General features: G+C 40.2%; 1 long non-coding RNA gene across 1 annotated transcript; it reads right to left on the minus strand.

The window, feature by feature from the left end:
* Positions 1 to 3766: 3766 nt before the first annotated feature.
* Positions 3767 to 13259, minus strand: LOC131828043 (uncharacterized). Its single transcript, XR_009352201.1, has 3 exons — positions 13121 to 13259; positions 6285 to 6349; positions 3767 to 4465 (listed from the first exon to the last, which is right to left on the minus strand). It is a non-coding gene; the product is annotated as an uncharacterized LOC131828043 (long non-coding RNA).
* Positions 13260 to 27511: the final 14252 nt, after the last annotated feature.

Consider the following 27511-nt stretch of genomic DNA (forward strand, 5'->3'; position numbering starts at 1 on the left):
GTTCTAGCTTTAGAGCATTGTGGTCTGAAAATATGCAGGGAATGATCCCAATCTTTTGATACCGGTTGAGTCCTGATTTAGGACCGAGGATGTGATCTATTCTGGAGAATGTACCATGTGCACTAGAGAAGAATGTGTATTCTGTTGCTTTGGGATGAAATATTCTGAATATATCTGTGATGTCCATCTGGTCCAGTGTGTCATTTAAGGCCTTTATTTCCTTGCTGATCTTTTGCTTGGATGACCTGTCCATTTCAGTGAGGGGAATATTAAAGTCCCCTACTATTATTGTATTGTTGTTTATGTGTTTCTTTGATTTTGTTATTAATTGGTTTATATAGTTGGCTGCTCCCACGTTGGGGGCATAGATATTTAAAATTGTTAAATCTTCTTGTTGGACAGACCCTTTGAGTATGATATAGTGTCCTTCCTCATCTCTTATTACAGTCTTTGGCTTAAAATCTAATTGATCTGATATAAGGATTGCCACTCCTGCTTTCTTCTGATGTCCATTAGCATGGTAAATTCTTTTCCACCCCCTCACTTTAAATCTGGAGGTGTCTTCGGGCTTAAAATGTGTTTCTTGGAGGCAACATATAGATGGGTTTTGTTTTTTTATCCATTCTGATACCCTGTGTCTTTTGACAGGGGCATTTAGCCCATTCACATTCAGGGTAACTATTGAGAGATATGAATTTAGTGCCATTGTATTGCCTGTAAGGTGACTGTTACTGTATATGGTCTCTGTTCCTTTCTGATCTACCACTTGTAGGCTCTCTCTTTGCTTAGAGGACCCCTTTCAATACTTCCTGTAGAGCTGGTTTGGTATTTGCAAATTCTTTCAGTTGTTGTTTGTCCTGGAAGCTTTTAATCTCTCCTTCTATTTTCAATGATAGCCTAGCTGGATATAGTATTCTTGGCTGCATGTTTTTCTCGTTTAGTGCTCTGAAAATATCATGCCAGCTCTTTCTGGCCTGCCAGGTCTCTGTGGATAAGTCAGCTGCCAATCTAATATTTTTACCATTGTATGTTACAGACTTCTTTTCCCGGGCTGCTTTCAGGATTTTCTCTTTGTCATTGAGACTTGTAAATTTTACTATTATGTGACGGGGTGTGGGCCTATTCTTATTTATTTTGAGGGGCATTCTCTGAACCTCCTGAATTTTGATGCTTGTTCCCTTTGCCATATTGGGGAAATTCTCCCCAATAATTCTCTCCAGTATACCTTCTGCTCCCCTCTCACTTTCTTCTTCTTCTGGAATCCCAATTATTCTAATGTTGTTTCGTCTTATGGTGTCACTTATTTCTCGAATTCTCCCCTCGTGGTCCAGTAGCTGTTTGTCCCTCTTTTGATCAGCTTCTTTATTCTCTGTCATTTGGTCTTCTATATCACTAATTCTTTCTTCTGCCTCATTTATCCTAGCAGTGAGAGCCTCCATTTTTGATTGCACCTCATTAATAGCTTTTTTGATTTCAACTTGGTTAGATTTTAGTTCTTTTATTTCTCCAGAAAGGGCTTTTATATCTCTCGAGAGGGTTTCTCTAATATCTTCCATGCCTTTTTCGAGCCCGGCTAGAACCTTGAGAATTGTCATTCTGAACTCTAGATCTGACATATTACCGATGTCTGTATTGATTAGGTCCCTAGCCTTCGGTACTGCCTCTTGTTCTTTTTTTTGTGATGAATTTTTACGTCTTGTCATTTTGTCCAGATAAGAGTAAATGAAGGGGCAAGTAAAATACTAAAAGGGTGGCAACAACCCCAGGAAAATATGCTTTAGCCAAATTAGAAGAGATCCAAAATCGTGAGTGGGGAGAAAGGGGATAAAAAGAGGTTCAAAAAGGAAGAAAGAAAAAAGAAAAAAAAAAAAAAAAAAAAAGAAAAGAATTTTTTTTAAAAAAAGAAAACACCTAAGAAAAATGTAAAAAAAATATATATATATATTAGATAAACTAGTAAAAAATCGTTAAAAAAGAAAAAGGTAACAGTTAAAAAAAAAAAAAATTTTACCCGAAGGCGAGAAAAAAAAAAAAAAATGAAAAAGAAAAAATTAAATTAACTGCAAGACTAAAGAAAATCACAGGAAAAAAGCCATGAGTTCCGTGCTTGGCTTTCTCCTCCTCTGGAATTCTGCTGCTCTCCTTGGTATTGAAACCGCACTCCTTGGTAGGTGAGCTTGGTCTCGGCTGGATTTCTTGTTGATCTTCTGGGGGAGGGGCCTGTTGTAGTGATTTTCAAGTGTCTTTGCCCCAGGCGGAATTACACCGCCCTTACCCGGGGCCGGGGTGAGTAATCCGCTCGGGTTTGCTTTCAGGAGCTTTTGTTCCCTGAGCGCTTTCCGTAGAGTTCCAGAGGACGGGAATACAAATGGCGGCCTCCTGGTCTCCGGCCCGGAGGAGCCGACAGCCCAGGGCCCCACTCCTCAGTGCGCCCTCAGAGAACAGCGCCCAGTTACTCCCGTCTGCCTGACCTCCGGCCGCGCTCCGAGCTCACCGAGCCTGCGACCGGTTCAAGGTAACACGGAGCTGCGAGCTTACTGTCGGCTCTGTCTCTGTAGCCGGCTTTCCCGTTCCAATACCCGCAAGCTCTGCGACACTCAGACACCCCCGATCCTTCTGTGACCCTGCGGGACCTGAGGCCACGCTGACCCCGCGTGGGCTTCGCTCCGGTTTAGCCTCTGGAGCGATGTCCCTCCGCGGAACAGACTTTTAAAAGTCCTGATTTTGTGCGCGGTTGCTCCGCCGCTTGCCGGGAGCCGGCCCCTCCCCCCGGGGTCTATCTTCCCGTCGCTTTGGATTCACTTCTCCGCCGGTCCTACCTTTCAGAAAGTGGTTGTTTTTCTGTTTCCAGAATTGCTGTTCTTCTTCTCTTCGATCTGCCGATGGATTTTCAGGTGTTTGCAATCTTTAGATAAGCTATCTAGCTGATCTCCGGCTAGCTGAAGCAGTCTCAGCTTGCTACTTCTCCGCCATCTTGACTCGAGTCTCGCCATCTTAAAAATTCTTGATGGCTGGGTAGAGACTGCCCCTCCCAGGGCTGGCCAAATACGAGGAGGAGAGGGAGACAAAGCTGAGAGACTGTGGAATCTGAGAAACAAACTGAGGGTTTTGGAGGGGAGGAGAGGTGGGGGGGTTGGGTGAGCCTGGTGGTGGGTATTATGGAGGGCATGTATTGCATGGAGCACTGGGTGTGGTGTATAAACAATGAATTCTGGAATACTGAAAAGAAATAAAATAAAATTAAAAAAAGAGAGAGAGAGCTGAGGGCTCGCCAGGCAGTGCGCCTCTCGAATGCAAATCCGCCAATTCAGTTGTTTATTCATGCAACAATTTCTATTAACTTAACACACCAAGCCAACATTTCTCCTGCCCTGAATCATCCCAGGGTCAGGTACCAGGCAGCTAGAGACTGCTCCTGCAGCTTAAAACTAGAATTATTCAAAATAGCCAATCCTAAATTGTTCCCCACGCCCTCCTTTGTCTTTCCTGTGGAAATACCGAAAAAGGGCTGCATCCTTAGCTTTTCCCTAGCTTTGGCTTCTGCCTCCTGACCAACATCTGGTGCTTTCCACATAGCCCTGCATGACCTGGTGTGCCTCCTCTGGACAATGTAAGTAAGAAATGCTTCTTTCAGTTTCATTGGCCTCTGTGTTGTTACTCAGTCACCTCCATAAGTCAAAATCCCAGGAACACAAATGAGACACATACACGACCGCTTCTCTGTCTCAGTTATTTTATATTTGAGTTCTTTTGGACACATATTTTTACTGGAACATAAATTCGGAACCCAGGCTAAAAGGAATGTCAGAGGACTAAGAATTGTGCTTGCACAGTGAGCTGGAAGGCATCAGGGAATTGGGCAACCGAGCCAACAGGGGTTGTGGGTGATGAGAAAAAAAGCAAACACTATTTAAACATTCCTCTAAAGTACATTATGAAGGCATCAAAGCACTAGAATGTGGCTTGTGTGTCTAGTACATGCTGGGTATTTTTCTTATCCCCTCTTATTTAATCAGCTTTAGTACACAGATGGAACCCAAAAAGGTAAATGACTTTCTCAAGGTCAAACAACATAGCTGGATTTGAATCCAGAGGCCTCCTAGACCCCCAGCTGGTGCTCTCATTGCTGTACCACGTCCTCCCCTTCTGAGAGATGGAAAGTCAGGAATGAAAGGGTCAACCCAGACGTACGGAGGACTGCAGCTTTCGAGATGTTCTCTTTCTCTGAACGCCTGATCCATGGCATGTTTTAGATACAGCATTCAGAAGCCAAGAACTGGGGGTGGGGGTTTGGGGGAGAAACCACAGATTTTATTTAGCAACTAACAGGATAGAAAGCAAGTTTAGACTCATGTGGAAGACGAATGATGGACATTGAGAGCCGAGAGGTCGTCCTTGGGCTGGGAAAGGAAGCCCTTCAGGTTCCTGAGGTCCAGCTGGAACACTCATGACAGCTGGAAGAAATCTGTACAGAAGAGAGGGAATCAAATATCTGTCAAAACAAATTGAGAAGAAAAGGGAATGACAAGTTTCAACTTTTTTATTAGGGTAACTTAGGACTCCATGATCTAATTTATTAATTTTCTCAAGTCTACTATATTAGTGCTCTAATTTAGTCTATATTTATGAATTTTTAATGGAAACAGAGTCTCTGATCCTTCAGATAAAGAAATATAATTTGGGGGTTTCCTAGGCAGTGAGTGAAAATACGAGCAATGTGGTGTGACACTGGGACACTTACCTTTCACAGCTGCTAGAGAAGAATGAATCTCGTAAAGAGTTTTCTTTCATAATAAAATATTTTATGTCAAGCCATTTTTCTCATGGATAAATGAGTAGAAAGGAAAAGCGGGATGGAGGTGAATAATCAACTACATGAAAAGCAAAGAAAACTAGAGCCTCCGGGAGGTTTAACTTCTTGTCTAAACAAAAGGGTGTGACATTGGCCCAAGAAGGACAGATCTTTGGAAGTTTGGGATTAAATGGAAAGTCAACATTTAGTTTGATTCTCTTAAGTGATTTTTGAAGTTATTTTTGCACCAGAAAGTGTATGTATGGTTTAATGGATTCCGATAGTGCTCACGGATGACCTTCTTGACTCTTCTGGCTTTTACAAATTTTAAAACTTCAAGGTAATACTTCCCCAAAGTTTAAACTTAGATGTAATAGGATTTCCCATGTTTGGAAAATCTGGATGAACTATTTTAAGTTCAAGGGAATGTAGAAAATGAAGTGACTTAATGTGGATTTAGCAGGAAGATTCTTGTTGCCTTCCCCAGCTACAACTCTGCTGAATACACTGCATTCGTAGATTACTGGAAAGTAGCAGTTGTCATAGAAGAAAGGGTATTCCTGTACTGAGAGAGGCAGTGAATGCTGGAAAAGTGACTCACTGCTTCTAAAGAGGGGTTATTTCAGTTTCCTTTCACTTGTGTATTTTTTTCCTACAGTGCAAGAATATATAGTGTGACTTCTAGATGTTCCATTCTTTAGAACAATTTATTCTAGAACACATTTTGTTCTCCAGTGAAATTTAAATGGGTAAAAGATACAGAGTTTTCTAAGATTGGGGAAAGGAAGTAAAAAGGGAGAGAAAAAGGGAGAGACACGCAGGAAGAATTAAGAAAGGGGAGTCACTTGTTCATGAGCTTCTGGGAGTGTCGGAACTAAATCAGTCCTCCCCTTAGTACCAAGGCATGGCAGTGATGACATAATTAGAGCTTAGCACTACTGATGGGTTTGCCAGGACACCTTCCTCCTTTGGGTTGGATTTTATTTCCTCTGGAAAAACATCCAGATTAAGGTACTTTGTGAAAGCATCCATGCTCTGATTTTTTTTTTTTTTCTTACATTCTAGAGAACTTTCAGTTCTGAGGAAATCTAAAATATGTGAGATAATTCCTATCCACCAATATTGAATGTAAATATAAAAATCTGAAAGATAAAAGAATGTCTTTTGCTTGTAAAATTTTCTGTTTTTCTGTGACCTCTTCCTTCCATTTGTTTCTCATTTCACCAGGGGAACTGGATATGAAAAAATAAAAAATAAAAGACCTCATATATAGTGTAACAATGGAGTTAGGCTCTGAAATAAGTTACAGAACATTTGATCCAGTTATTTGTTATCGATTTGTTGGAGTTCTTTCTATATTTTGGAAATTAATTCCTTATTATCTATGGGATTTGCAAATATTTTGTCCTATTCTGTAGGCTGATTTTTTCATTCTGTTATGAAAGCCTTTCAGTTTGATGTAGTCGCACTAGTCTAGTTTTGCTTTTGTTACCTGTGTTTTGGTGTCAGATCCCAGAAGAATAGTAGAGCAGCTGTGGAAAACAGTGTGGAGGCTCCCTGAAAAGTTAAAACTAGAATTACTGTATGATCCAGCAATCCCTTTTCTGGGCATGAATTCAAGGGAAATCAGATTCTGGAAGACATATCTGCACTGCACTCACTCATTCAGTGCAGCATTGTTCCCAATAGCCAAGACATGGAAACAACTCAGGTGTCCAATGGCAGAAGAATGGATAAAGAAAATGTGGTATACATATTCAATAGAATTTATTCAGGCTTAAAAAAGAAAGAAATCCTGCCATTTGTGACAATGTAGTTGAACCTAGAGGGCATTATGCTGAGGAAAATAAGCCAGTCATAGAAGGATGAATACTCCATGATTCTACTTACATGAGGGACCTAAAACAGCCAGACTCATAGAGGTGGAGAGTACAATAGCGGCTGCAGGGCTGGAGGGTGGGAGTGGTGGAGCGTGGTGGTTTAATAGATACAAAATTTCAATTATGCAAGGTGAATACATTCTAGAGTTCTATTCAAATAACAAGAAAACAAACAAACAAAAATGAACTAAAGAAATTTTAAAAAGTGATGGATAGGTGGGCTCCTGGGCAGCTTAGTTGGTTAAGTGTCTGTTTTGGCTCGGGTCATGATTCCAGAGTCCTGGGATTGAGCCCCACATTGGGCTCCCTGCCCAGTGGGGAGCCTGCTTCGCCCTCTGCCCTTCTGCCTCCCTGTGCTCATGTGCTCTCTCTCAAATAAATATATAAAATCTTAAAAAAAATGATGGGTATGTCCATTGTCTTGACTGTGGTGATAGTTTTCTAGATGTCCACATAGGCCCAAGCTCATCAAATTGTGCATGAGATATGGCAGGGATTTTTGTTGTTGTTGTTTTGTTTTGTTTTGTTTTTGTTTTTGTGTGTGAATTACACATCAAAAAGGTTGTGAGAAATTATAGATTATTTAGGAGCACCCAGATGGCTCAGTGTGTTAAGCATCTGAAACTTGGTTTTGGCTCAGGTCATGACCTCAGGGTCCTGGGGTTGAGCCCCTCATCAAGCTCTGTGCTCAGCATAGAGTCTGCTTGAGATTCTCTCTCTCCCTCTCCCCTCCCCTGACTCGTGCTCTCTCTCTCAAATAAATAAATAAATAAATAAATAAATCTTTTTAAAAAAAATGATATACTATTTGAAAATTATAGAAAAGTACAATTGCCAAACTGTGGAAAGAGCCAAGATGCTCTTCAACAGATGGATAAAGAAGATGTTGTCCATATATACAACGGAATACTATGCCTCCATCAGAAACCATGAATAGGTTGATACCCAACTTTTGTATCAATGTGGACGGAACTGGAGGATATTATGCTGAGTAAAATAAGTCAAGCAGAGAAAGACAATTATCATATGGTTTCACTTACATGTGGAGCATAAGGAATAACTTGGAGGAAATTAGCAGAAGGAAAGGAAAAATGAATTGGGGGAAATCGGAGGGGGATATGAACCATGAGAGACTGTGGACTCTGAGAAATAAACTGAGGGTTTTGGAAGGGAGAAGGGTGGGGAGAGTGAGCCTGGTGGTGGGTATTAAGGAGGGTACATATCGCATGGAGCACTGGGTGTGGTGCATAAACAATGAATCTTGGAACACTGAAAAAATAAAATTAAATTAAACAAAAAAGAAAAGACCCCCCAAAAGAGAAAAGTACAGAGAATACTATTATAGCAAATTGACAGGCACCACCCGGTATTTTCATTTTTTTAAAAAAATATTTTATTTTTCTTTAGAGAGAGAGAGATAGCACAGAGACAGAAAGGGAGAGAAATTTAAGCATACTCTGTGCTGAGTGTGGAGCTTAACCTTATGACCCTGAGATCATGACCTGAGCCTAAATCAAGAGTCAGACACTTAACTGAGACACCTAGGTGCCCCAGCCACCACTCAGTCTTTTCAGATAGTAACACTTTATCTTCTTTTCTTTTTTCTTTAAATCAGAAATTACAGAGAAGTTTAAGACTCTTGGCTACCCTTCAGTGATCCCATCTGCTCTCTCCCCAAAGATAGAGCCAGTTCTCATGAAGTTCATGTTTAAGATTCCCAGGCAGGAACTTCGTGAGCAAAGAGAATTCTACACATTCAAACCCAATGGTTGGCAACTCAAAACCACTGAGTACAGCAGGATGGCCATCCTGCTTGAAGTTGGAGGTGTAGCCCCGTGTTGAATGAGGGACTCTACTTTAGGGTGTAAGCCCAGAGGAAATCTTGCTGATTTGTACAGGGAGAATGTATATTTCATTGCAGCACTGTTGGAAGTAATAAAAATTACTAAGTCTTAGATTGTTTTTATTATTGAAAATATTTGTGCCCAACTTACTTTCCATTGGGAGATGTGAGTGAATTGAGAGAATAAAAGTAAACAATGAAAAAGTGTGCAATAGAAACAAATGTTTAAGATGGATGTAAAACATTTTGTTAGCTTTATTTCATTTGGTTCGATGAACAGTAATCCTATCTTTCCTGCTCAAAGTGTGGTCCATAAACCAGAGGAGGGTCATGTCCTGGGGGGATGTGTTAGAAATGCTGACTTTCAGGCTCCCCTCCAGCTTTACTGGATTAGAATGTGCATTTTAACAAAAACACCAGGTGATTTGTATGCACAGTAAAGTTTGGAAGCACAGGTCTAGAACAGCTGCCCTCAATTTTTATATCTCAGCAGACTGATGGGTCATGGTGGGCCGTGAGGTGAATACAAATACAACCTTAGTAACAATATACACTCATTGCACTATTTAAAAAATAGAGCAACTCTGAACCATTTCACATGGTACCCGCACTCAAATTCATGTGCATTTCCAGAGTGAAAGAGTAAGTGTTGAGGTGGTGCAACAGCACACAACCTAAGGGATTGTGATGGGATCCTGCAAAGAGAGGCATGTGCTTTGTGACTGGTAGAGGGTAAGCTGTTGACTCTAATAGAGTTAGCATACGGGGAAATTGATAACCAATGATAAAAAGTGTCTGCTCTTAGAATGGACCATTCACTCGTTGAACAAATATTTACTCATCTCTTGCCACGTCACCTCTTCTGCTAGACCCCAGCAAACCGTAGTGAGACCACACCACGGGCACAGTGTATGTCCCAATAGAACTTACCATCTCTCAAGCAAGGCAGGTATTTCACAAGTATGACTGTCTGATGAATCTTATGAGAAGAGAGGCATGAATCTTACAAGGACAGTTAATTGGGCAGGTAGGCAGATAGTTAGTTGATACCTAGAAAGATGCTACATAGAGAGAGACGGGGAGAATGAAAGCATATAGCACAGGCATGTGTCAGACAGCCTGACTGACACATGTCTGTGTCAGACAGTAGAAATTTTTGAAATGTTAGAGATAAACTCTAATTTTATTTTATTTTTTATAAAAAGATTTTTTACTTCTTTCAGAGAGAAAGAGAGAGAGCAAGCATGTGTGAGTGGGGGAAGAGGCAGAGACAGAGTCTGCTGAGCACGGAGCCCAAGCAGGACTTGATCTCAGGACCCTGAGATCACGACCTGAGCTGAAACCAAGGAGTCAGATGCTTAACTGACTGTGTCTCCCAGGCTCCCTGAGAAATGTCTGATTTTAACAGAATATGTGGAACTATTAGACTATGAAGATGCAAGGAGAAACAGGATAACAAAACTTGGGACACTAGCTTTAAATAAAATGACTCAACAGATTGGATTTTTGAAAATTATTTACCATGATTAGATAAACCTACAAATCTGGAAAAGCAGTAAAGAGGCATTTGGAAATCTTGATTCAAATATTACCCAGATGTCTCAAGACTCAATTTCTGAGGCTTTCAGATGCCCTTCCAGTTTAATTACACACTGAACCCCATGCTTCTTCCCTGGTATAGGGAGCTGGAACCAGCTCTCTCTCAAGGGTCTCACAGGAGGTCTGCAATTGCTTTTATTTGAAGAAACGAGGACACGTATGGTAGTTTGGCTTTTGGTCTAATGTGTTCTCTGCTCCCTACTGCTGCTGTTTGCCTAGCGTGCCACTAGGACAGAGAGACAATGGATAAGGGAGGCACTCAGCCTGCCCTGTCTGGTATTTAGGCTTCTATGAAGAATGTTCTGCTGTCTGATCAAAAAACAATGTATCAAGAAAACATTGTAACCATCACCTAATGTATATTTTATGATGTGTAAAAATACCTATATTGCATACACATATATATGGCTTTGTGCGTGTGTGTGTGTTCTCCTAGTATTTCCTTTTACTCAGTGCTCCTGCTGCAATTCCAGGTTTATGACCTCCTTAGAGAAGGGATAAGAGAGTAGAAGGAGAAACAAAACAAAACAAAACAACAAACTCAAGAGTTTCCCTCTGGGTTTTGAATTTCAAAAATCGAACCTAGCCTTCTGAGGAGAAAAGGCATGACCATTAAGTTTGGGAGATCCTAATAAAGAAAACAAATCTGTCCCCTCTGATGGTCTGATTGGATAAAAGTGTTCTGATCCATAGACCAGAGCATCAGAAGGGAAGTGAAAAGGGCACTGGGCCCTTGATAAGGTGGCTAGGGACCTATTTCCTGTGTTTCTATGAGTCCCAACCTTGGAAGGATAATAAAATTCCCAGGTATGTTTGGGGGATGGAGAGCAGACAATCAAGCCTAGGCCTCGATTCTTAGACAGAGTTGGGAAGGTAGCAGAACTCCAAAGAAGGAATTAATGTCTTCTGGGGATGTAGGCAGAGGAAGTTTAGTTGATCAGGGAAGCCACAGCACTTGGAGATAGCTCAGGCAGAGCTGGACAAAGGGCACCTGTCACTGGGAGGCAGAGATGACACCTGGCTGGTGGGGCTGCCGGGAAGGGACTCCCACCTGGCTCAGATGTCTGTTTTTCTGGGCCACACCTCCAGGTCTGGCACTAAGTAAATGCCTGAGAATTGTCATGTAACCTCAGAATAGGAAGGACACAGAACTGGTAAAAATTTAGTTTTTATCAATCAAGAGAATGAGGATTCAAAGTATAAACTGAGCGAAAAAAATAATGTTACATTTCTTTTTTAAAATATTTATTTTTTTCCATTTTTTTTTTAATTTTTTTATTTTTTATAAACATATATTTTTATCCCCAGGGGTACAGGTCTGTGAATCACCAGGTTTACACACTTCACAGCACTCACCAAATCACATGCCCTCCCCAATGTCCATAATCCCACCCCCTTCTCCCAAACCCCCTCCCCCCGGCAAACCTCCGTTTGTTTTGTGAGATTAAGAGTCACTTATGGTTTGTCTCCCTCCCAATCCCATCTTGTTTCATTTATTCTTCTTCTACCCATTAAGCCTCCATGTTGCATCACCACTTCCTCATATCAGGGAGATCATATGATAGTTGTCTTTCTCTGCTTGACTTATTTCGCTAAGCATGATACGCTCTAGTTCCATCCATGTTGTTGCAAATGGCAAGATTTCATTTCTTTTGATGGCTGCATAGTATTCCATTGTGTATATATACCACATCTTCTTGATCCATTCATCTGTTGATGGACATCTAGGTTCTTTCCATAGTTTGGCTATTGTGGACATTGCTGCTATAAACATTCGGGTGCATGTGCCCCTTTGGATCACTACATTTGTATCTTTAGGGTAAATACCCAATAGTGCAATTGCTGGGTCATAGGGCAGTTCTATTTTCAACATTTTGAGGAACCTCCATGCTGTTTTCCAGAGTGGCTGCACCAGCTTGCATTCCCACCAACAGTGTAGGAGGGTTCCCCTTTCTCCGCATCCTCGCCAGCATCTGTCATTTCCTGATTTGTTGATTTTAGCCATTCTGACTGGTGTGAGGTGATATCTCATTGTGGTTTTGATTTGTATTTCCCTGATGCCGAGTGATATGGAGCACTTTTTCATGTATCTGTTCGCCATCTGGATGTCTTCTTTGCAGAAATGTCTGTTCATGTCCTCTGCCCATTTCTTGATTGGATTATTTGTTCTTTGGGTGTTGAGTTTGCTAAGTTCTTTATAGATTCTGGACACTAGTCCTTTATCTGATATGTCGTTTGCAAATATCTTCTCCCATTCTGTCAGTTGTCTTTTGATTTTGTTAACTGTTTAAAAAAAGATCAAGCTCTATTTTTTTTCCATTTTAATGGATTTTTAAAATTATGTTCAGGTAGTCACTGTATAGTATGTCATCAGCTTTTGATCTCGTGGTCAATGATTCATCAGTTGCATAGAACACCGAGTGCTCATCACAACACGTGCCCTCCTTAATGCCCATCACCCTGTAACACCCTCCCCACAACCCTCCTCCCTTCTAAAGCCCCCAGATTGTTTCCCAAGGTCCATAGTCTCTCATGGTTCATCTTTCTCTCTGACATCTCCCCCTTCAGATTTCCCTCCCTTCCTCTGTGGTCCTCCGTGCTAGTCCTTATGTTCCACATAGGAATGAAACCTTATGATAATTGTCTTTCTCTGCTTGACTTACTTCACTTAACATAACCCCCTCCAGTTCCATTCATGTCGATGCAAATGGGGAGTATTCGTCGTTTCTTTTTTTTTTTTTTAATTTTTAAATTTCATTGTTTCTGAGGACCGAATAATATTCATTCCATTGTATATATGAAACACATCTTCTTTATCCATTCCTCTCTTAGAGGGGATCATGGCTCCTTCCACAGTTTTAATGCTACATTTCTTCACATCAAATTTTTTGCTCAAAGTTTGTGCTCATCACGGTACCTTTCTCAATATTTGTGTGGGATTGAAGTTTGGAGATAAGGTACGTTTAAGGAAGAAGGGGGTTGTCTTCCCTCTTCTCTCTTTCTTACCTTAAGACATTGGGTTACCTATGCTGGAAGCATTTCTGTTCCTCCAGTTTACTTCCATCATTCCTAAATTTGTTCACCAATATCTCTTCTCTCCATTGCTTGACCCTGGAATCAGAGACAAAGCAGACAAGCATCAAACCCAGAGCTGTGTCTTAGGATACCCTCTCCCTCAGAGGACACCCATTTCTCACAGAATTCTGAAGGTGTCAGAAATTCTGTCAGCTCCCCAAGCTACTTACCTTCTCCTTGAGGCCCAACTTTTTCTGGAGGTAATTGCAGAATCTTTATAACTTTGTGAACAAATACCAAACACACCGAGAAGCGGAATGGAGAAAATACATTAAAGGTGGAAAAGATATAAGAATTTGGCTGGAGAGAAGGAAGACAGACAGTAGAAGTAAGGCCACGATTTTCTGGTTGAAAACATTATACTAGTTTGCTTCCCCAGCATTGCCCCTGCCAGGGGGAATATATTTTTTATATGATTGTATTGAGTCAAATATATGCCTTATGCAGGTGCTTTGTGGGGACGTGGGAGAACTTGGGAATGATGTCTAACTCTCTGGGGAGCTGAGAATTCTATTTGATTTTTAAAAGCTTTTTTGCTCTGTTGAGGTAGATGCTTTGCATGGAGCCCTCGCCCTGGCTGCTCTTCTGCACAGCCTGCAGCTTCTGCATGCTTTTCCAGATTAACAGAGGGCAGCATGGGGCACCATGTCTACACTCAGAGCCGCAGAAGTCATTGTTGTAATGACTGAATGATTCTGTCATCCTGGGGGGCCCCACCCTCCCTGCTCCAAGGTGCTGTCGTTTTATCACTGAACACTACCGATGGACCTAGAGAGTATTATGCCAAGTGAAATAAGTCAGACAGAGAAAGACAAATACCACACGATTTCACTCGTATGTGGAATCTAAAAAAAAAAAAAAAAATGAATAAATAAAAAGCAGAACCAGACCTATAAATATAGAGAACAAATGGATGATGGCCAGAGGGAAGGGCGGAAGGGGGTAGATAAAACAGATGAAGGGGAGTGGGAGGTGTAGGCTTCCAGTCATGGAATGCATAAGTCACAGGAATGAAAGCACAACATGGAGAATATAGTTACGGGTATTGTAATAGTGTCACATGGGGACAGATGGTAGCTACACTGTCAGTGAGAGGAGCATAACACATAGAGATATGGAATTACAAAGGTTGGACCTCCAAAACTAATCCAACATTGTGTGTATCAACCATACTCAAGTAAAAACAAACAAACAAAAACCCACAAAAGTTCTCAGTGGGAAACCCCTTGTTTCCCATCCAATGAAGTTGGCCTTGGCTGTGTGTGTTCACCATGGGAACTGGCTGCCACTCTCACTGGGAGTTTAAGGGGCACTTGGTGGGTTGTGGTCCCATCACCTTGGAAAAGAGCTGTGGAGAGACTTCCACAGCACCTGCATTCATAGAGGAAATCATCCCCAGTTTGTTTGTGTCTAAGGTGGGTGCTTGTCCAGAAAGAAGAACCACTTAGAACACCTCTTAGAACATTTAGAGCACCACTTAGAACATCTTAGAGCAGTGGGTGGTGAATGCTGGGGAGACTGCAGGGAGGGAGGAGAAGCATGTACTATGTAGGATCCCAGGCTGCAGCTTTGTGTGAAGAAGCCTACTCAGCACTTACCTGCACCACCCCGACTAGAGCTCCTCTGCTGAGTTTCTCACTTAAAGGAGCAGTAAAACAGACGAGGAAGGAGAGAGAGCTTGGGCAGTGGTGAACCAGAGGAAAGGTTCCATCGACCAGGAATGAGCTGCTGTGTCTCTGTCTGTTGGCTTTTCTTCCCTGCTACCCCGCCCTTTATATGTGGCTAGTGTCCATTAAATATTTGTTCACTGAATGAATAAATATCCAGGGATGTAACGGTTTAGACTACAGTTACTTTCGTAATTGAGTTATTGGCAATAATGGAACTATAAGCATTTGGCCATTTATTTATTTATTTATTTATTTATTTATCTATCTTGGGGGGGGCATCTGTGATCCTGCTGTTTTTTTTTTTTTTTTAAAGATTTTATTTATTTATTTGATAGAGAGAAATCACAAGCAGATGGAGAGGCAGGCAGAGAAAGAGAGGGAAGCAGGCTCCCTGCCGAGCAGAGAGAGAGCCCGATATGGGACTCGATCCCAGGAGCCTGAGATCATGACCTGAGCCGAAGGCAGAGGCTTAACCCACTGAGCCACCCAGGCGCCCAATCCTGCTGTTTTTTAATGACCAGTTGTCATAAAATTGTCTAGCAATTTTACTGATAACTCCATGTGATGGTCAGACAAAAACCTAGTCAATAAAAATGACTGTAGATCAAGTAATTCTGTGGAGGTATTTTTATATTTCTAAAAACATGATCTCGGACTCCAGAAAGAGGAATCTGTGTACGCGGCAGGATTAACCAATACTCCCTCCCTGCCACTGGGGAAGCAAATGCGTTCTGAGAGAATGCATTTAATAATTGCACAGTCTATGCCGATGGCTCAGGCAGAGCCATTATTCTTTTATGTGGGGAGTGAGTGCTCTGTGATGAAAACAAGGCAGGAAGGAAGCAATAGTCGCTGAACACAGTAATGTCAACATCATATTTCTTAAAAGGTAGGAGGAAGACCCTGTGAATGGGAACACTGTGCTTTCTTCTTGTATGATTATACTCCCCTTTCTCAGCATATTCTAGAGGAACATGGCGGCAACCAATATTGGCAAGGAGCTTCTATTGGCTTCTTCTATTCCTGGGTGCACAGCCCAAGGCTCCCCTTAGAACCAGCACAAGCCTGAGCAAAGGAAAACTTCTCTTACAGTTCTGCTGAAGTCTGAAGTGAGAGAAGTAGAATTTTCCTAGAGGTGAAGGAGATTCTGAGGAGAGGTGAGTTTTCCAAGGGAAGAGAGGATCAGAGTGTCACTGTGGGAAAGGAACGGGGAGATAAGGCTAGGGGACAAGACAATTCCGATAGGGCAAGGGGTCCTCCCAAGTCCTGGATGGAAAAGCTGCATTTTCTAATTTCTTTGCCTGGTTCAAGGGAAGCAGTTAATGAAATAAGGTGACAACTCCTTGTCTTATTTTATACTCCTTTAGGATGCTTACTTGATATTTCCCTAACCTTAAGAGCTTGTTCAAACCCCTGTCACAAGTCAAGGCCAGGGGCTTCCTGTTGACCCTCTAACCTCCTTCTGGGTTACCAGGTTGAGGGTGTCAGCCAACAAACAACCCCAGAGAGGATGTGCATTGATCTATCCTTTAAGGTAAAAAGGGGGTTTATATCCTCCACACTCTTTGCCAAAGACTAAGGTATCCTATGGGCCAGTGTGATTCTACAAGTCAGAATCTTTGTTGCTGGTTGTTTAAAAGGATTGAAAGCTAAACAAAGCATTAGCTTTCCTTTTTATATCTAAGTTTCAGCCTTAAATGACATTCCTAAATGAGAATTTTAAATATCCCCAAACATAAGAAGATAAAATTAGAAAAATAAAAACTATTTCTGCAAGCTGTTAGAATTTCATTAGGCAAACTTATGTTGACTTTAGATTTCTCTTCATTTTTTTTTAAAGATTTTATTTATTTATTTGAGAGAGAGTGAGTGAGTGAGACAGAGTGAGTGAGTGAGAGAGAGACAGAGCCCAAGCAGGGGGAGGGGCAGAGAGAAAGGGAGAGGCAGAGTCCCCACTGAGCAGGTAGCCAGATTTGGGACTTGACCCCAAGACCCTGGGATCATCACCTGAGGCAGATGCTTAACCAGTTGAGCCACCCAGGCACCCCTTGATTTATCTCCATTTTTAAGTGTGCTGGGTAGGTGGCCGTATATTTCATGTCATTTTAGCATATCATTTCTTGTACATTTAAGCCAGTACATTTCTTTGCCTGTATCTAGTATGTTTCTTTTATTGGTGGGAATCTACATCTGTTCCATTTATTACACAATTAGGTGTGGCATTGCCTGGTTATTGCAGATTTAGCTGATGGGCCCCCATTGATTTGTTATCCTGCCTGAAAAATGAAAACATGAGCTCAGACTGGTATGTGAATCTGGTTCCTTCTTACCATTAATCCTCTTTCATAAACCATTGATGTTTCCTTAGCAACTGTAATAAGTTCCTGAACATGTTACTTAACTTGTTACTCAGCGTCTTTTCTTAAGGTGAACTCGATTCGTTTTCATCTTTTTTATTTTTTCATAAGCTTATTTTGTTAATTATAGTCCTTAAAGTACTACTTGCTGTTAATGTTGCATTCACTTGCACAATTTGTAGGAAAAAAATCAATTATGAAACCTCTGGAATTTCACCTAATGCACAGCTTGTGGTCAGTTGGCTCATGGGGAAGAAGACCCTTTTCATGATACCATTAAGTGTGCTTTTAATCGTATGAAAAAGACTCCAGTATTTGCAAGTCTATTTCTTGTTCCCAAGCCTTTTGAATTTAGTCAATAATTAAATGAAACAGTGGAGACAGAGACTTTTTTTTGTATCAATAAGTGGGTTGTCTCTCAAAATTAACCTGATAAATTTTCATTTAACAGATTTAGTCAGTCAATCAGGGAAACACGCGAGGTTTTCCCTTTTGATTTTTTTTTTTTTCAATGTTGAAATACCTGATTGTTCATCACATCTCACAGGCTAAGAAAAAGCACTAGGGAACTTGCAAATTCTTAAGAACATGAGGAAGGGGATGCTGGGGTGGCTCAGTCAGTTCAGCGGCTGACTCTTGATTTCAGCTCAGATCATGATCTTGGGGTCCTGAGATGGAGCCCCATCAGGCTCCAGGCTCGGGGGGCTGGGGGAGTGTCTGCTTGAGGATTCTTTCTTCCTCTTCCTCTGCCCCTCCCCCTGCATGCTTGCTCTCTAATAAATAAATACATCTTTTAAAAAAATGAGAAGTGGGTGCGATGAATGGAATTCATGTCCTGCAGACACATGCATTCCCACTCAAGTTCAGCTCACTATAGCTCCTCCAAAACCCCTTAATGTGAGAAGCCAGGTAGGAGCCTACAAATGTGCAGCAGCATGTTACCTGCTGACAGCAGGCTAACTGTGTCCTCCTGCGGTCAGCAGTAAGGATTCTCATGTGAGAGAGGTTAAGATAGAGGAATGGAACTGCTGTTCTGCAGAACCCATCAGAGAGCCCACAGAAGTGCTGAGGTTTGGAAGTCCTGGTCCAGGACTTTCCCTTCTAAATGGGTACCACTTTGGAAAGCCAATTCAAATCTTATGCAAGTGGCCTCAAGTGCTGGGCATGGAAAGCACATTCTATTGTTTACGGTTTTGCTAATTCCCTCCTCAAGGTGGGTTCTGGAAAAAAAAAAAAAGAGAGAGAGAAGAATATTGATTTCATTCTGTTCTAAATGGATTCAGTACCAAATGACAAATTGTGATTAAGCCTAGAAACTTCCTTTGCAAGCTCCCTATATATCTTTCTGATGACTTCTTATTTCTATTTTGACTCATGAATGCTCTCCACTTGGCTGCTGGGTTTACCGGCTAAGATTTTTCCTGGGTTCCTGCAAGGTCCATGTCAATGAAAACCTAGAAGCTCTGGCCCAGTTAATTTGTCTTTTATCAGCCTGTTTGCTTCATCACTATCACTACTGGTTGGCACTCTTTCAGTAATAACACTGAAAACAAACTTCTCCATGTGGCCCCAGGTCTGAAGTTTACTATTGATATTACTATAGTCATTTGTTGCATTGTTTCTGATTTCCTTTTTTTTTTTTTTTTTTTTAATTTATTTGACTGACAGAGATCACAAGTATGCAGAGAGGCAGGCAGAGACGGGGGAAGCAGGCTCCCCACCAAGCAGAAAGCCCGATGCAGAGCTCGATCCCAGGACCCTGGGATCATGACCTGAACTGAAGGCAGAAACTTTAACCAACTGAGCCACCCAGGCGCCCCCTGATTTCCTTTTAGAGAAGTGGGAAAGTTCTAGCTCTACTTTCAGAGAATGGGGAATTGATATTAAAGTATTCTACTTGAGGTTGCTAGTCCCCAGAGTAGCAGGAAAATATCTTTTTAAAAAAGATTTTAGTTATTTATCTATCAGAGAGAGAGAGTGAGAGCACAGGCAGGGAGAAGCAGGCAGAGGGAGAAGCAGGTTCCCTGCTGAGCAGAGGGAGAAGCAGGATCCCTTCTGAGCAAGAAGCCCAGTGTAGGACTGGATCCTAGGACCCTGAGATCATGACCCGAGCCAAAGGCAGACGCTTAACTGACCAAGCCACCCAGGCATCCCAGGAAAAAATCTTTAATTTATGGGATTACCAATACCTCACCATAAAAGAGCTTTCAGTGTAAGGGAGTCTTCAGGTGGTAATTTACTCTTCCCTCAATCTATTGTCTATGGTCCAAACCTTCCTCCTTAAAGGTTAGTTTTTTCTTTTTTCCTTTCTTTCTTTTTTTTTTTTTAGTAACAATTCAAGTTTACTACAAAACTTGTCATTAGTCTACTTTTAACACTTTCAAGAGTTACACTGAAATCCTACCTTATGAATTACAGTCCAAAATTTCCAAGCATATAAATTATAGTATTGTGTTACTAGTTAAAAACAGTATTTTTCAAAACAACAACAACAACAACAATAGTATTTTTCCATCTATAAAGTACTAATGATACTAAATACTATGCTGTACAAAAGGGCTGACATACTACAAAGAACCAGGGGTGGATGGAGGATGGGGCCATTCACAAATTTCATCTGAATTTGCAATACTGTGGCTGGCAGCATGACCTGATTTTCTGTACTTTCAGTTATATATGTGTTTGTGCATTTCTCTGTCTTTAGCTCTCCTTTGTCCATGATGGGAGACATAGCCACACACTATGCTAACAAATACGGAGAGATGAAATGGAAAGTGTAGTGCTTCTTAAATTTATTTAAATATTTGTTATCTTCTCATAGGAGAATTTTAAGCAACACTTAACTACAATGATGTGTGTGGAAATTGTATGGCAAATTTATATTTTCATGCCAGACTTTATAAAGACAATTTGCTCACTATGTTCTTGCCCTCTATGGAAGGCAAGGCCAAATCAATAAGAAATATCCCAGAGTCATTGTATTTGTCTGCACAGGAGTCTGGAAGTGCAAAGACTTGAATGAGAATTACCTAAGTTAAGAGGCTACATTGCACTTCTGAAGAGAACTTCAAAGGATTAGGGAACCATAGAATTATTTTGAAAATTATTTAATGGAAATGAAAGTTAAAATTAATTGTGAATATAATTAAAGGCTTTGCAGAAAACTGTAGACGTTGGGACACCATGTTAGTTGAAATCAGCTTATCTGTATTCTTCATTATGTTTTCACTGAGTTTTGTGCCAATTGTACCATAACATCCATTCATGAGGCTTTCATTAAATAATGAGAAAAAATTTCATTTTTAAAACAAAATACAGGAAGATATACACTACAGATGAATCTGGATATGAGACAGCCTGTGTAAAAAGCTGTACATATTCAAAAATGTTATGGTTGTGTAGGTATACGTATTTATCATCATCAATAAACATTTTGGAAACCTTTTTTTGTGTTTATGACTGTGCTGGGAACTGGGCATGTAAGTTTAAATGAGAAAATCTCAGGTACTTTGAAGTTTCTTTGGTCTCTAATATGCAACTGAGAAATCTTGCTAATGATCAGGAAGAGGAATTACATGTAAACAAATTGAAGAATGTGAAATTGACTTGCCGGTCTTCACAACCTTAAAGTTCAAACCACGTCTTTTTGTTAGACTAATAGGAAATTGCTTGGCATGCATAGCCTGGGAGCATGTTCTGACCCATGCATCATTGATCCATATGGAAGGGGAAAAAGCTGAAATCCACTTGGGGAAGTCACCTTAATTGATGGATTGGCCACTAAGAGGCATCTTACTATATAGAACCAGGCCTTAAGATGTAAAGAATGTGACAGCTAAAGTTAAAGAAATGTTACTTTTTGATGTGCTTAGCACAGCCTTGGTTTTTGTCTATGTTACTGATTATTATTATTATTATTGTAATAATAATTATTAATTGCAATAATTTTTATTAATTGTGATTATTAATAAGACTCTTCTTTAGTCTCAAAAGTGATCCGTTTCGGGAAACAAATAGTACTCCCTTCTATTTAAAGGGGAAAAAATACAGGTTTGTGAGTAGCTAGACTTTGGTTTTAATCCCAGCTTTGATGTTTACTAGGTCGTTGACCTAGTGCAAATCACATAATCCCTTTGAGCTGCACTCTATCAGTAAAATGGAAATAATAATTCCTTCAAAAGTTGTTGAAAAGCTTATGTAAATATAAAATATCCATCCGAATACCTGGCATATGGCAGACACTAAATACATCATGACTACTTAGCTGTTCCGACTGGTATTTTTATCTAAGGTTCAATTCCAAAGGAAGAATGAGATAACAGAAATCCAGATAAGAGGTGATATTTAAAGTGAGGTTCTGGTTATTCCCCCAGCAGGGAATAGCACGTGGCCAGCCGCCAAGGACATGGAGGCCCAGTTCCTCAAGGGAGGGCCTGGCACAGTCTAAGATTGGCTGTCAGAGACACTTCCCAATAAGCTTGTTCAAAGGGAAAACATAGACTTCCCTAAAGAAAGGTGTCAGAAATCCAGTTATAGGGACCCAGCAAATGGAGAAGAGCTGTGGATGTGGAAACTGGCCTCCCAGAGACTACATCTGGAGGAGTGATCTGAATTCCAGTTTCACCTTGTAATGGACTAAGCCTCCCAGTGGTTTCCCTAATCTGTTCCAGACTAACAAAAGATCCAGATATTTTGAATGCACAGCCTTTGACCCAAAGGTTAAGCTAGCCTGGGGAGGGAAAGGCTACCCTAACCAAAGCTGATTTCCTTTTGTCCTGGTTGAGTAGTGTGCTTTCCATTTGAAAGAGAACAAAAACATTTTCATAGCAGGATTGATACAGAAGTTTCACCAACTTCTATGACATCCAAAGGCTTGTGGAAATGAACTGTAACATTTTACCCTGTTTGTATGTGTAAGTAGTATTATTTTGCAAGCACCTGCGGTAAATAGAATTCTAATAGTCCTACCTCTTGTGAATTCAATGTATAAAATTCTCCCCCACAGACAAGGATCAGAACTTGTCGGTATGATGGAATGTCATTCCTATATTATGTTATACAGCATAAAGGATTTTTCAGATATAATTAAAGTCTCTAACAAGTTGGCTTTGGCTTAACTAAAAGAAAGATTATTGGGGTGAACCTGATCTAATAAGGTGACTCCTTAAAAGAAGTAAAGAGATGAAAAGCAAGTGAGATTCTTATGCTGGTCTTGAAGGAACAAACATCTGTGTGTGGTAGGAAGAGTGCATAGCCTCTAGGAGCTGAGAACAGCCTCTAGCTGATAGCAGCAAGAACCCAGCAACCTCTATCCTACAGTCTTGAAGAATCCAATGCTGGCCAAGACTTGAATGACTTTGTAAGAGGATCCTGAGCTGGAGATGAGACCACACCTCCATTTACCACCTGGATCTGTCTGGGGAAACCCTGAGCAGGGAACCCTGAGCAGAGATTCTAAGTCTTCTGAAACTGGGAGATAATAAGTGGATGTTGGTGTAAGCTACCGAGTCTGTAGTAATCTGTGACATAGCAACAGAAAACGAATGCATCTACTAAACAAATTTTACTATGAATTTTAAATCTAATGGAATTTGAAGCTAATTTGAAACTGAATGCAAATTCTTGGTTTCACGTCCCTAGATCTGAGTAACTCTAATCAGGATTTAAAAATTTAATGAGAGATAATTCTGTGTCTGATCAAACTCTTCAATTTAAAATTAATTCTGAAATCTGAAACCAGTTACATTTGGGTTATTTTTCACGAATTTCTGAATCACTTAAAAAGTTATTTTAGATAGTTTATTTAAGCTGCTTTCTTTAAAAGCGTTGGTCCAAAATGTGTGGAAGAAACTTCATAGACCATATGTCTTATGTTTGCAAAATACTGGAGCAGATTTCTGAGCTATCTTGCTTGCTGGATATCGAGCATTTTAGAACATTCTATATATTAGAAAAAAAAATTTTGCATTACCTTTTATCTACTAAGTCTATGAAAATCAGAATTAGTAAATGCCTAAAAAGAATAAGATGTACATTTCTTCTTGATGGGTACATAACACAGTCTATTTCAAACTAGATCATAGATATTTTCAGAGAGGCATTGAAATCAGTAAAACTAATTAATTCAGACCATGTAAGAAGATACACTTCTATCCTTCTGCTGACTTTTTGTCTTTGAAGTTTTGTGTTTGGCCATGCACTGTCTATTCTAATTTATATTTGATGATATTGAGATTGGCATATTTTTTTTTAATTATTTATTTTTTAAAGATTTTATTTATTCATTTGACAGACAGAGATCACAAGTAGGCAGAGAAGCAGGCAGAGAGACAGAGAGAGAGGAGGAAAGGCTCCCTGCTGAGCAGAGAGCCCTATGCGGGGCTCGATCCCAGGACCCTGGGATCATGACCTGAACCGAAAGCAGAGGCTTTAACCCACTGAGCCACCCAGGCGCCCCAAGAGATTGGCATATTTTTAAAACTAATTGCAGGGCTTTATATTATATCTTTTCTAGAAGAAGACCATAACATACGATGACTTGATGCTAAGTTTTGGATGATTCAGAAGGGAGATGTACTGGAAATGTAATGGAGGTCCTTGTAATCTGAACTATGTCGCTGTGACTTTTATTTGAAACTTTTTTTAAAAAAAGATTTTAATTATTTATTTGACACAGGCAGAGAGGCAGGCAGAGAGAGAGAGGAGGAAGCAGGCTCCCCGCTGAGCAGAGAGCACGATGTGGGGCTCGATCCCAGGACTCTGAGATCATGACCTGAGCTGAAGGCAGAGGCTTTAACCCACTGAGCCACCCAGGCGCCCCAAAACTTTTGTTTTTCTAAAAATTCTAAGTTGGTAAGAGATCATGAGTTAGTTATTTTACCTTCAATGTGCCACATGCTTTTTTCCGTTTCACAAATGTCCTTCTGTTAAAAGGCCCATACGTTTGGCACTCTTCAAAAACGATTTTACCCCTGTTTTAACTTCAAAGCAAATGTTTGAAATAATAGAAGAGAAAGTAAATGCTTGAGCTGTAAAGATAGGATTGTGTATGATTTAGTCTGACCATATGACAGTTGATTAGCTCTGATGTTTTCTGCATTTGAGAAAAATTGCAGCTGGTCAGATTGCTTTAATGATCTGTTGTTTTAAGTCAACAATAGAAGTGTGTCTTCGAAACAGTATTTTTTCCCATTTGTTTCCATTGTCTTAGCCTCTTAAGCAACACATGAATGATTGATTTATAATTTTATAAGCGGCCAGAGTCTTTAAAGAAAATTGATTGTTTCTCCCTTTCCTCTCCCTTAAAGCCGCTTTCTTTACAAAGGCTCTCAGAAATGGAATATTTACTGAGATTGCCAGTGGGTTCCATTAGTTGGATTGCACCTTGTGGTTTACTGATGAGGCTAGGCTGTGCTTGCTGTCATTAAGGATGATTTGAAAGAATGCTATAATTATCACTTTGCATTGATTGTGGTTGCTTTTCTCATGGCTTTAGCAGTAACTATGTTCCACGATATCTGTCTTTCAGAGTTTTTCTATAGTACTGGACATTTTATCGTTGGTAGTCATTCCACTTCTGCAGAAAAATAGAGCAAATTAAAAAAACATAAAAAAATAGAGCAAATTCCCTTTGCCGCTTGTCATTTGGGGAAGATAATTCATGGACCTTTACATTGAGTCAAACCCGTATTTTTCCCAACATATTATGCATAAACACCCAGGGTACTGCAGATGTTGCTAAGCTTTTCTTTCTCAAAGAAAACACTATCTTGAATCTTTTCTAAGAGCACCTAAGTAATAGCAGTGCTTCTCGTTTTATTTGGAGTTTAGGCTAATCATTTTTTGTAAGTATCTTGTATCATACAGCCTGATATGTAGTCACGTTAACCCATTCTTAGAGCTGCTGTATTAATTCATTCCCTGTATTTGAGGACTTTTCCTCCTTTGTTTGCCCCTTTGTTTCTCAGTCAGCCATCCTTGGCAGGGAGCTCAAGTCTATGAATCACCACACCCCTCCACACACACCCCCTCCTGCCGCTGCCCCGAGTCTGAGTCAACTCAGGTTCGGCCAACAGTCTAGTGACCTGACTCTGGTAGATCTCGTTTAACTGATCTTCACTAGATAAATTTCACCAGGGATCATATCCTCTTCCGTGAAACATTAGAAATCATGTGGACTTTGGAATAAATAGACCAGAGTCACTCCTGGTTGTGTGTCATTGGTAGGTTACTTGGGCTTGCTGGGCTCCAGTTTCTTAATTGTGAAATGTGCACATTACCTACTTCTCAGCCTCTTAAGATTAAGATTAAGTAATACAATCATAAGTAAAATATAAGTAATTTGATATATTATTATATATTATATATATAATGTATGTAAAACATTCTTCATGATACAAAGTATGACATAAATGTATACTGTTTCCTAAGGCATGCTGTCTTTTTCATTTTCCTGTGCTTTCATAAAACCAGTAAAAAACTTGAGGGAAACTGTATAATTGACAAAGGAGTGGTGGGTTCTCACCTGCTCAAGCTCTCTTGATTGAGTAAATGTAGAAGAGTTATAATCTTGTGGTTTCTAGGAATAGTCAGAAGTTTTTATTTCCACTGTGTATTGATTTATAGCATTACACTTTTCTTTGGGATGAATTTAATGCTGAAGATGTGTGCAAATGAAACATTCCATTCTTTTTTTTAATTTAAACTCAATTAATTAACACATAATGCATTGTTAAGTTTCAGAGGTAAAGGTCAGTGAACATTCCATCCTTTATAATCTCCCAGAAGAGAGAGAAAATTTGCATTTATTTATTTATTTAAAATTTTTACACAGCTGGAGCAGAACTGTCTTGATGAGTATTCCACTGAAAGTTCTGTGGATGGTCATTTATAATAAGCTGTGACCAATGGGGATGAGGCCATCTGGAGAATGAATGTTATTCCCAGCCAATGATGAGTTCCCAATGAAATTACAAGTTAAACTTTTATTACACAAAGTTATATTTAGACTTGTAGGGTGCTTAGAATTGCTTAAGTGTTCAGTGTTTAGTGATAAGTGTCCATGCATTCTTCTATATGGCACATCCTTAAAAAAGATGAGTAAGAATCAAGTCCTGATTTGAAGACATTGTCACAAATGCATATGCGTTAAGGAGGGAAAATATTTGAGGAGGAAGAAGGATGAGTGGCTGAAAGGGGAATAAACGTCTCTTCCAAAGCCGTGACCTCAAGATGGAAGGGGTGGGGTTTAAGCATGAGGGGAGGCGCGTTGTGAAGTCTATTATTAAACCATGGAGTGGAATTGATGTGCACAATCCCGTTAGCCAGGCACCAGAATGGGATACTAGCTTCTGCTTTCCATCTCACTTGATAAATCATTTCAATAATGTCTGCATTTGACAGAAGGCATTTTGAAAACACGTGGAGTATGTGGGAGGAATATTGGAATATAAAGAAGAATTTGTCCCCTCTGACCAGGAAGCTAGGAAGTGTCGAGGATAGCAACATGGGAGAAGGGAAAGCAGATGGTTTCAGGCTCTAACCAGCCAAGAGCTGTTGGTTCCTGTCCACACAGTGATTTCAGAATGTTGTATGGTGATTTAAAAGCAAATTAAAGTACTTATACTTTGAAGGACCTATTTGTTCAGTGGATCTCAATGCAAACTTCTTAAAATTTGGATATAGTGTGGTTCTTTTTAGCTCCTTTTCAAAAGAAGGGGATAAGGTAGCAGTAAATCTGAAGGAAGAGTCTCTACCACACCAACCCAGGAATAACATATGATTATTTGAACAAAGGAAGTCACGGAACCCCTTATCACACTCACATTCAAGGTCATCTGAAGTTAAACTAGAGATAGTCAGGTATTGTCCTGTCTGTGGGATGCTTTTGATTAGCAGAAACTTAAAGCATCATTTTTCATTATTTAAAGTTTCCTAAAGATGCACACTATGCATTATCACCTGCCCTGCTCTACCGGCTGCCTAATCTGTCTTGGCAATCATAGTACTCCGCAGAGATAAGCACTCAATCAAGTAGCGCGAAGAACGCAGAGTGAGAAGTGCTGAATCAGAGCAGTTATCCAGATAGATTCATTCCGAATCAAAAGCTTGATTTTGAAATTAAAAGAGCAGCTTGTATTTGAAGAAGTCAAAGAATACAAAAGAAGAGAAACTTACTTGTTTGGGTTACTGTGGTCCAAACAAGACACATAGTATATCCTCTAATTCTCCAGCTCTGAGACTTCATGTTTATTATTTTGAGGAGAAAGAGTCAGGAGGGTCTGTGGAGGTTTTCA

Source organism: Mustela lutreola, chromosome 3, assembly GCF_030435805.1.
Source record: "Mustela lutreola isolate mMusLut2 chromosome 3, mMusLut2.pri, whole genome shotgun sequence".
NCBI lineage: Eukaryota > Metazoa > Chordata > Mammalia > Carnivora > Mustelidae > Mustela > Mustela lutreola.